This window comes from Manacus candei, unplaced genomic scaffold (assembly GCF_025592945.1).
Source record: "Manacus candei isolate 608988 ecotype Guabito, Panama unplaced genomic scaffold, ASM2559294v1 h1tg000034l, whole genome shotgun sequence".
NCBI classification, from domain to species: domain Eukaryota; kingdom Metazoa; phylum Chordata; class Aves; order Passeriformes; family Pipridae; genus Manacus; species Manacus candei.
In genome coordinates this window covers 9,081,709-9,093,067 of record NW_026138082.1, presented here as the reverse complement: position 1 = coordinate 9,093,067, position 11,359 = coordinate 9,081,709, and the positions used below count along the sequence as shown (strand labels likewise).

The 11,359-nt window shown below is 39.1% G+C and overlaps 1 long non-coding RNA gene across 1 annotated transcript; it reads right to left on the bottom strand.

Moving 5' to 3' along the window:
- Nucleotides 1-601: 601 nt before the first annotated feature.
- On the bottom strand, nt 602-2,960 carry LOC127473101 (uncharacterized). Its single transcript, XR_007905282.1, has 3 exons — nt 2,910-2,960; nt 1,934-2,025; nt 602-795 (listed from the first exon to the last, which is right to left on the bottom strand). It is a non-coding gene; the product is annotated as an uncharacterized LOC127473101 (long non-coding RNA).
- Nucleotides 2,961-11,359: the final 8,399 nt, after the last annotated feature.

Here is an 11,359-nt window from a genome sequence, read left to right as displayed (position 1 = left end):
CTCCATCCTCTCTTCTGCTCTCCTGTGAAGATGGAAAGGGGTGTTCTATAATGGTGTTTGGAACACTGTTCATTGCCACATTACTAGAAGCATAATAGAGATCAGGAACAGTATGAGGCTTCATTATCTCTGGGAATACCGGTACTGGACTGTGGGGGGCTTTGTTAACTTATTTTCAAAAGATCTTTCTTTAGGTCCACAGATATTAAGCACTCTCAGATTTAAACAGCTGGTAATGTGAAAAGTTTGGCAACATCATCTGAATTGTATATGAAGCATTGCCTCTGGTTAGCAGCAGTAAAATGTTAATTTAGTCTTTGATATAGCATATTAGCATGATAACACAGAAAAGACTTTTCGTGTGCTAATTCTGAAATTAAAAATGTGTTCTGATTAATGCCTGAATCAATATGAACACCATTGCATGCCTGAAATGACAAAGCTGATCAAAGCTGTCAGAATTCTGTGGCAAATATATTAACAAAAGTAGAGGTTATTTGTTTTTTAAGAATTTTACTAGCCATTATTTCAGTAAATATTGCTTTACATTATTGTTTGAGAAATTAAATTACTCCTTTACAGTATGAATGATTCACTGGACTTGCAAGAAGCAAAAACATCTTGGTTGGAGTGTGCAGAAGATCCCCATGCAGAAACGCGTCAGGCATCCCATTGTGGCATGCTCTCTGTTTTGTTTACAGTACATTTTCTTATTGTTACTCTATCTTAAGTAGCTGAATTGTGCCTGATAGTTTCCAGAAAGCACATGGAAAATCAATTTCTGCCCTGAAAAACCTGGTAGCAGCAATTAGAGGAAGAACAGTGAGGCAGAGTAGAAAGATGGTGGTAAAAATTAAAGCACTATAGTAATTTCTTAATATTAGAGACCAATGTAAGGTGCTTTTTCAGATATTTCTAAGACTGTAGACTGCTCAAGATTAAGCCTAGGTTGTACAACATATTATACAGGCTTGTAGAGAGATATGCACAGACATGGAGTTCTTAAGGCCTGATACAGAGAAAATTCTGCTTTAAGCCAGCACTTAGAACACACTTGTTTCATCACTGTCTTGGTTAAACAACAGGGATTGTGCATGTGCTCTCCTGAATAAACTCTTGGGATATTGCTTTAGGTAGCATAATAATGATTGTACCAATTCAAAAACCCTAACACTTCCATTCAGGCTTTCCAAAAAACTATGTCACACTGCATCCTTACCATGTTGTGATAATTTCTTGTAATTTACTTGGAAGAATGCATGATAAATCTTATTAATGACAGGCTAACACATTTTTATGCAATTAATTTTATTCTGTATAATTACAGTATAGAATCTAAAAGTATAACAGTATAAAGTATGGTAATATTACATAGCAACTTATTCTAGCCCCAAGTCAGCAGAAAGTCTGGCATTGATATCAATGATCAAGTGGAAGGTAAATGAAAATATTTCTGTATTCTCATGGTGTGCTGCTCTCAGGAGAAAGAATGGTTTCAATTAATCTGCCAGGTCAGACCAACAATTAAAACGCATACATCTCACCTCCCCTGCTCTAAAGAAAGGGGTCTCTCTGACTGAATGGGCATTTAGGTAGTCCATAAAAATGAAGCTGATCGGTGCTGTGCAGCTTGAAACAATCTCCCGTGCTGGGAATAGGCACTCCACACAGAGATGGATTCAGATGCCCTTAGCTGGAAGTTTGGATTAAGAGTGCCCACACAATGGTCTTGTGAGTGGTTGATTACTGATATTAAGTAGTAGAATTGCTCCATGAGGAAACCTTTACCTTCTTTAATTTTGTAGTTATACCCAAAATTAAAGTGTTTCAGAAAAGTGTGTTTGGCCCCCTCTTTTTTCTTTTTTCCCTTCCCTGAAAAGGTTAAACAATTCCACTCAGCAAGAAAATCTTACTTATCTGTAATGTAAATCACCTTTCTCAGAAGCAGTAGAAACAAGGATTCAACAGTAGGCCTGTTTGAAGCTGTCATCCTTACTCCTGAAGAAATTTCTGGGACTCTGGATGCTGTTGCAAGCAGGAAGAATATCAACATTTGAGATGGTGAGCTTTGGTTTCCAAGCATATGTTCTTGCTTTGCTTCTTGGGGTAAGAAAAACAGATATATCTCTCTAGTAAAAGAAAGGATTCCTTCTCTTTTCCTCGTGGTCAGGAGATGGATGAGGAAGGCTCCTATCCTTTGAAAAAAACCCAATCCCTCGATTACTACTGCTATCTGGTGCCAGAGGAAGGGAGAGAGAGACAGGCGTTGTACAGGGTACAACTTTTCCTTCTATATTTTACCCTTTTTACATCCTACCTGGTGATTATACAGATGGCAAATCATAGAATGATTTGAGTTTAAAGGGACCCTACTGTTCGCCCAGTTCCAACCCCCCTGTCATTGTCAGGGACACCTTCCACTAAACCAGGTAGCTCAAAGCCCTATCCAACCTCCCCTTGAACACTTCCAGAGAAGGGGCAGCCACAGCTTCTCTGGGCAATCTATGCCAGTGCCTTGTCACCCTCAAGGGAAGAATTCCTTTCTAATTCAATGATGTTCCCCAGGGCTCAGTACTAGGACCACTCCTGTATATCAGTTTTATTGATGATCGGGAGGAGGGGATCGAGTGCACTCTCAGTCATCTTGAAGAGGATAGTAGGTTGGACGTGCGTGAATCTACCAGAGGGCAGGAAGCCTCTACAGAGGGATCTGATCAGGCCTAGGGATTGGGCTGTCCCAAGCAGTTCCTGAGCACACACTCCCCAGCTGCTCAGGGTTAATGGAACCCTTTTCTCTTGAAGTCCCAGCACCACCATCACTGGAACTTCAAGCAGAATTTCAAGCACTTGCAGAGACAGATGTGGCATTTCCACCAGGCATGGAGTTTCCCCAGGAACCATCCTGCCACCTGGCCATGCTCCCTGCCTATGGGCACCTTCTGCTGGTGTCTGGGTTCTTCCAGGGAACTCCTGCCGGAAGCAGCAGAGAGGGTTCTACATTCCAATTCCACGGAGCTGCTGCTGCTGTCTGACTCCATGGGGCCTATGGTTGTCTCTTCTCTGGGGATGAATCAGGACAATGCCATGGATCTACTGCTTTCCAGCTCCTTGGAGCTGCTGCTTCTTTGCATTGTGTCCTTGTTGTCCTCTTCCCTAGCCTTGTACATGTCTGCCCTCCAAGGCACTGGGGATACCCTCTGGCCCCTAACAGTCCTGAGTCAACCTACCCCTCAGCCAGGATCATGCTGCAGCCCCTCACTGCCACTCACCACTGGACCAGCTCTGCCTGTAACACTTTGCAGCGCTCCTTGAAGAAAGCCTGGGCATCCTGGGATGAACCTAGGGACAACACTGCTGGGGTGACAGAGTCTGAGGCTACAGTCTGCTGAGATGATGCCCTGCACCGACTCCCTGCTCCTGCGGGATCATGCAGTCTGAAAGCAAAGTGAATGAAAACACTTTCTCTGCATCAACCAAACAATGCCCAGCCAATCATAGAATCACAGAATATTTTGGCTTGGGATGCACCTTAAAGCTAACCTTATTCCAACCCCCCGCCATTGACAGGTACGCCACACACTAGACCAGATTGCTCAAAACCCTATCCAACCCGGCCTTGAACACTTCCAGGAATGGGGCAGCTACAGCTTCTCTGGTCAGCCTTTGCCAGTGGCTTATCACCCCTACAGAAAAGTTTCCAAGGTCCTTCTTTCTACCCTTTTTAAAGATGGGTACAATGTTTTCTTTTTTTCCAGTCCCCTGGGACTTCACCTGGCCGCCATGACTTTACAGATACCATGGAGGTGGCTTGGCAGCTATACTGGCCAATTTCCTAAGGACTCTGGGATGCATCTAATGAGGTCCCATGGCCTTACGTACAATCAGATTTCTCAGGTGGTCATGAACCCGTTCTACACTTACACTGGGAAGAATTTTCCTCCCCTAGTCCCCTTCTTGTCGTCCACTCACTGGAGAGGTTTCCATTGAAGACTGAGGTAAAATGTTGAGCACCTCGGCCTGCTCCTCATCTATTGTTTCCACTTTGTCAGTCTTGTTCATTGGAATGGAGTGGGGGGCAGGGGGTGCCTTTTTTGACCTTCTTTTCTGGCTGTTTTCCGGCTGACACACCTCTAGAAGCCCTTCTTGTTATTCTTTGCGTCCCTTGCCAAATTCTGCTTCAGCTTCGTCTTGGCCTGCCTTCCTTACACTATCCCTATATATCCAAACTCTGTCCCTATACTTTTCCCAGGACACCTGTCCTTGCTTCCATTGCCTGTGCATTTGCTTCCTGCCCTTTAGTTTGACTAGCAGTTCATGACTCAGGCATGCTGATCTCTTGCCTTCCTTGCCCAATTTCTTGAGCATGACAAAGGTGAAGGGCATGAGAAGGAAAATAAGAAATTAGGAAGGAAGTGACAAAATATGCAGAAAAGCAATCAGAAGTTGGGTTTTCGGAAGACAAAAAGAAAGAATGGAGAGAAAAGGGATAAATAAATAGAGAATCAGGGAAGGTAGCTGGAAATTATGCACAAGCCTAGAGGGAAGGAGTTAAGGAAATATAGGGAAAATAAGATAGCGAAGAAAAAAAAAGTACAAGGCAGAAAGGAAAAGAATAATTACATCAAAATGTATCACTTTCTTAGACCTGGCAGAGTGACAAATAGTACTGTGTACTAATATAGGGAAGAGATGAAACAGGAAGAGAAGAATATTATAAAAGAAGTGAGAGCTAAAGTAGAAACTATGAAACTGTTCCTTTTGTAGAACAAAGTTGCCAGGGGAGGCAAATAATTATATCTTTCAATACCTTTAGTCATACATTAAAAACACTTCATTTTTCTTGTAGAGATATGACACTTTTTTAATTACATTCAAGGGTATCCCAGGGATAAACTAATATTGTAATTCTTCTTGGTATGATTTTAGCTCTCAAAAAAACCCCATCAAACAGTTACTAGCACTTCTTACTTTTTTCTTTTCCTATTTTCTTTAGTTTGCATGACATGAAGAATTATTCAAAAAAAACCACCTGGCCCAGTGTGTTCAGAATGGACATGGGAAAACTCCTTTTAGCTGAAGGATGTAGACTGTAGTTTCAATTTATTTCTTTATTTAGCGTGTCTCTTGGATTGTCAATATTGATTCCATTAGCCAAAGCTGTAGCAGCATCTAAACTTTCTTTCCTCCTCTTCCCTGGTTTGACTTCCTTTTAGATGTCATTTCTTGCAGTGTATGAAATTGAGCTATTAATAAATATGTGTTGTATTCAACACATAGGCTTCTTCCCCTATCCTACTCACAGAGAAGTACTTGGTTCATTTTGACTGAAAAACCTGAGGAATCCCTGTTTAGGGTCTGAGTTTGAAGCCCTTAAGAGGACCATGCTGTCCTCTGAATACCAAGGCAAACTCTGGGAGCAGAGGCAAGGATGGGGGGAGCCAGGGTAGATCCTGCACCGTGAAGATCTGGACCTGTGAGAGGCTGTTGCATCGAAGCAGCTCAAGGTGACAGCAAGACAAGGCCTCACTTTACACTCTGGAGCAGCAACTTCCATGTAGTGCTCCAAGTGAAGATGGTTTCTCTCTCTGCTCCCTCTTCTCACCCTCCAGACTGACAGGACGTGTTGAGCACCAGGTGCTTCTGGAGGCAGCAAGCTGGGATCTTAGATGGACCCTCATTCATGGATGCTGTCCCATAGGTCATGGCCATGGTGGGCAGAGCTGGGGACTGTAACAGTGCCCATCAACAGTCCCTGAAATGGAAAGCAAAGAACCAGGCCAGGGACTACTCAGGGGCTTCTGTCAGGAGCTAATGCAGATGGAGATCAGGGAAAATGCTGCAATGTATGACTGAGGTGGTCATCCAGGAGACAGGCTGCACATACTGAAGATCCATGTTCATCCAGAAGAAATGGCTGGAGACAGGCAGTGCTGTGGCATTACTGGGACAGGGACCATTCACACCAAGGGTTTGAAATGAGGTCTTGGCCCATGGACAAGGTGGAGGAAGCACAAGGGGCTGGACAGGGACAACCAGGCCTGGATATGCCAGGTCTGGGACCTGCCTGATGATTTGCTTTAGTTTTACTGAAATTAAAGTAGATCGGTTTTGACATTCTGGAAATTAAGAGAAGTGACGATAATGTCCTGTTACTTCAATTTCTGTGACACCCAATTTCATTTCCTTTTTGTGTGATCTGGTAGCTAGAAATCCATCTAGATTCTTACATACAGAAGATCCTATATAGAAGACTGTACTTTTCTTCACGGTATTGTTTACCAGGATTGTGGTTCATTCAAATTATAGTTTCATTCATTTGAGGCCTTTATTTACTTTTTTTCCTTTAAATCGATTTATTGGTTTGGGGGGTTTTTTGTGTCTATGGTCAAAAAGGTATAAATTAATGCAGAATGGATGAATATAAACTGAATTAGGCTGATTTAGGTAATTTACGGTTAAATGGTTTCAATAAAATTCAAGGAAATCCATAGTTTCACTTGAACACTTCATACAAATTTTAGCCAATTTAGCAGCCTATTACTGCTGCTATTGTTGTTAGAGCTGATTCCTGAAGCTGTAACGTACTCCAAATCACAAAACCAGAAGCACCTCCTGAAATAAGCTGATACATGTGCTTACCTCCTTCATAAAATTGTTTGTTCACTTTGTTACAAATCTAAGAGATAAATAGTCCCACCAAGCAACATATCCATATTAAAATATAATAAATTACTGCATTCTTACCCAGAGGATCCAAACTTGCCAGTGTGCTGGGTTATCATCTGTATTTGTTTTGTTTTTAAAGCATATATTCACAGTGACCAGTCTCAACTATTTCTTAATGTAGGCATATCTAAGAAATTTAAGTCTAAATTTGAAGCATGATTCCTTCATTCATCCATCAAGAAGTCTGAACTGATGAACTGATCTATGTGAAACTGATGATAAATATAGTGGAATATTTAACTAGCTCCATACTTTGTAATGTGTTTCTCCTGGTAGCTTAATCAATTATTTTTTTCCAGAATAATTGTGTCTGGTTACTAACAAATTGCTATAATCTTAACTCTCAAACTTCTACTAATCTTTGAGGTTGTGTTTTCCACTTTTAAAGAATGTACTAACTTTATACATGTCACTCTTTTGTTTCAAGTATGCCCTATGACATGAAGATTAAGCAAAAAATGTCACCTTCCAATCAACTGATATTCAAATAACTGGTGAAACAGCTTAGGCTAGGAGAATTTTTGCTCCTCTGCATAAGTATTCAGCCTTTTTGGTCCTAATGGTCCACCAAGTAAGGAGGAACCAGTTCCTGTCATTCTACGTTTTCAGAAGCTGGATGCCTTTTCTGAAGACAGTTCCAGTATCAGTGAATTTGCAGAACGACCATCTCTTTGTGTTAATCACAGATGAAAAACTACCTTCTTTTTTTTTTGGGGGTGTGGTTCTTTTTTTTTTTCCCTGAGTCCTTTCTTACAAGATGATCCTTCTTTCATTATTCTAGTGGAAATTCTGTAGACCTGAGTTCCTCTTCTAGCAGCTGGAAAAAAAGACACCACCATGTCTTTGGGGGACATATTTTGCCAGACACCTTTTTTGCTAAAGTCTTCAAATAGGTAGAAATTTTGCACTTCATGTACCTCATGTTTTGTAATACATGGTCTCTATTCATACCATATGGACTCCTCTCAGAAGGATTTTGCCTCCCCTGCTTCCTCCATATGGCTGACTCTATCATGAATTGTTTACTTCTAGGAAAGATGAAGGGAAAAGAAGGCTTGAAAAGAAGGGAAGAGGAAGGCAAAGCCCATGTAAACAGGTGTCTTCTTACAGACACAAATGAATTGATAAAGAGCATTAGAAAGTTATGATGCATAGAATGTATAATCCTGGTCTCTAGTTCTCTGGATACTCATCCTAGACTTGTTTCTGTTCTGGGCAAGAAAGAGTTAAATGGCTAAGACAACATGCTGTTCTGCATTTCCAGTTGCCTAAACTTCATTTCAAGCATCTGCTCCCTGGCATTCACTTAGTTCCAGACACTATTATGCTGATAGCTGTTTGTCAAAGCACAAAGAGAGGGAGTATAAAACACAGTTAAAGAAAATAAAATAAGGAAAATTATGAATAAACATATCATACATAAAATTGGAACATCAAGATATTCCTTGTTGAGGAGCAGGGGGAGGTTAGGGAAATAGAAGTAGTCCTAATTTTCTCTTGAGCTGGAAATTAGTTCTGCATATATATATATTTATGAAGCAAGACTTTTCCCCACTTTATTTTTGACACTTTAATGCTATTCTCTCATCATTTATTGTTTTAAAGATAAATATTCATTGATGATGTGTAATGACACCATAAAAATGTACATTCTACTTTACAAAAAGGCTATTTTTGGCTCAGCTACTCAAATATGTATAAAATAATTGTCTGATTGGCACTTTGGCTCCTCTTTCTCTAAAACAGTGACTTGAGATTAATTATAGATTAAAAAAATATTGCCCCACAGTTCCGACTGTTGACAAGGGACTTCTCTGAAGTGACTGTGTGAAGTATGTGGATGAATTAATGGAATGATCTTATCTGACTTCCCAATACATTCCTTCAATTCAGTGTCACCATTTCTTTTCTTTTTTTTTGTTTTACACAGTAAATGGAGGCCTGTTGCCTTGTTAAGGGCTAGGACAAGGGAAATGTGTTTTGGTGAATAAGTGCATAATGTTCTTATACATTTCCTTTGAATGCATCTTTCCTATCCTATTGACAGAGAAGAGAGGTATTGTAACCCTTCCCATTATCTTTTAAAAAATTGAGGTATTTACACAAATATCTCTGATGACTTTACTCAGCATGTTTTATTTTGCATAAGTTCTCTGATAAGCTGTTCTTACCTTAGAGACCATCAGAAAACAGAGGAACCATGCAGTGACAAATCTGTAGGGGATTCAAATGTGCTGTCCATTCTTAAAACCAGTTTTGCTGAGCTGGATCTGGCCATGAAGAAACAGCTGATGCTGCTGGGTTTGAATATCCCAACTGATCCTTACTGTTGGGTAACAGCTTTTGGCAGATGTTGATGAAATTGTTTGTGAATTGCTGGTGTGAAGCCCTTCTGAAAAACACATTCTGTTGTTTAAACATTATTATATTTTGAAGGTTTCTCCTTCCATCTATTATGAGTTTTAGATTAGACCCTCAGCTTGTTTCCTGACCCCACACCTGTAGGCAATGGAACATTTCTCTTTTATTTGGAAAAACCTATTGTATTTCATCTCTTTCCCAGTATTTTCTCCTTTTTTTTTTTTTTTTTTTTTTTTTTTTTTTAATTTTTGTTTTTATTTTTATTTTATTTACAGGTGTGGTTTGTCTGTTTGTTTTTTTTTCTAAATTTCCCACACGTATCTCATTTTCTGAGACTCTTACTCTTGCATCTTACTTTTTTCTCCAATTATTCTAGATATGATCTTTCATTAGAAGCTTTTGCAGTGTTGAGTGAAAAGGTGTAATTCCTTGCCTTTTGTTTTGTACACAAAACTCATTCTAAAGAATGCCTCTTAAATTGTCATTTGTCTTTCAGCAACACATTTTTGTGATGTATGCATTCCACTGTAATTGTCAGAATTTTTTCTACACTGCAGTTTTCAAGATAATTGTTGCCCAACATAAATTTTTAAATAAGATTTTTCCTACTTAGATGTAGTTCTTTATTCTTGTAATTTTGGAATTTATCGTATTTATAATTTCTTCAATTTATGAAATTAATTTGGATTCTTATCCCACTTCCAAAATCTTTGGTTTGGTGTCATGCCCAGTTTTAAGATACGTACTTTTCTGTTCCTTTGCTTATATCACTGTCATAAATAGTAATTGGATAACAAATATATGACAGATGAGACATCTGTGTAAGATAAAACATTCTCTTTACTTTGAGACTAAAATCAATAACTGTTCTTCAAGCTGGTTTTGGTTTTGATGTGGGTTTTTTTTCTAATTATGCTTATAGAACTATTATCAAACTAGATTATAAACATTGCTAAAGCCAAAATACATCTACTTTTTCCTGTGTCTTCTTGGAAATTTATCCTATTAAGAGGAAACAAGACTGTTTTGAATTAAACCTGGTAATGACTAACAAATGTTGGTTGTTCATTATTACTTGATTATTCTTGAGGTTCTTGCAAATTGATTGATAACATGGTTCCTATTATTTTTCCAGACATCAATGTTACATATTCTGTTGAACTTATACCTCCTTCAATCTTTTTTCTCCCTTCTGCCTCCCCTTCCCCCTAATGGATACCAGTTCGCCTTTTTCAGCCTGCTGAGTCCTCACGAGTCATCCAAGAATGCTGCCTAAACCAATTGCCTTAAGTGATTCTCATCAGGGAATGATAACTTTAAAAAAATCTAATTTATCTTAGTATCATTGACCATGTCTTTTTACCCTAATATTGCCTGTTTTCTTCATCCCTTGTTATTAATATTAACCATATTAAGTGACTGATCTGAACTAATCTCTTTACATAGAATAAAAAAAACCAAACTGAAGCAAGACAACTTTGGTTTTCTCTGTCACCTACAATAGCTCTCTTTCTCCCTTTAACTAACAAGCCCTTCTTTTTCTCATCCTGTTATTACATTTAATGCATTTCATAGCATTTCCTGATGGCTTTTTATGTTTTCTTCCAGCTGTATATAATTTTCTGCCTATCCCTCCATCATGTGCTATTCTTCTATGTGTTTTTTTGGCAATGAGTCCTTGTTTCCAATTGTGTATGATTTCTTCTCTGCTCCCTCCCTTCACTGAAGGGCTGATGCTGGAGTTGATGTCTTACCAGGTCCATCAGACATTTTCTTTAGTAGGGTAGGTTGCCATCAGACTTTGGAGATTTATTATAATCAATTACTCTATTGAACTATAGGAAATGTACAAAATCTATTATTAAAACAGCTGCTTGCATGAACTAAGTCAGTAATTCTCCAAGCTGTATAAGAAAATTATTTCAAATGGTCATTCATAGTTGTATATAAAATCATACCGAAAAACCTGGTATGTTAGACATGTAAAAGCATGGATTCCATAAAATAAAGTAGTGTCTTTATCATCAGAAAACAGTGGCTGATAGATATTTGTTTGTATGAAAGGAAGTAGCCCCTTTCATGGCTCAAGCCTTGTAATGTGCATACCCAAAGTAAAAAAAGGGTGAAGAAATAGCTAAAGGAATACAGAAATGTACATTAAACCCAGTATCTGAACATCATCTTTGCCAAAGATTGTGAGACAGGTCACTGACTCAGGTGGTCCTATGGGGAATTTTAATTCTTAATGTTTCCCCCAAGAATCTTTGAAATC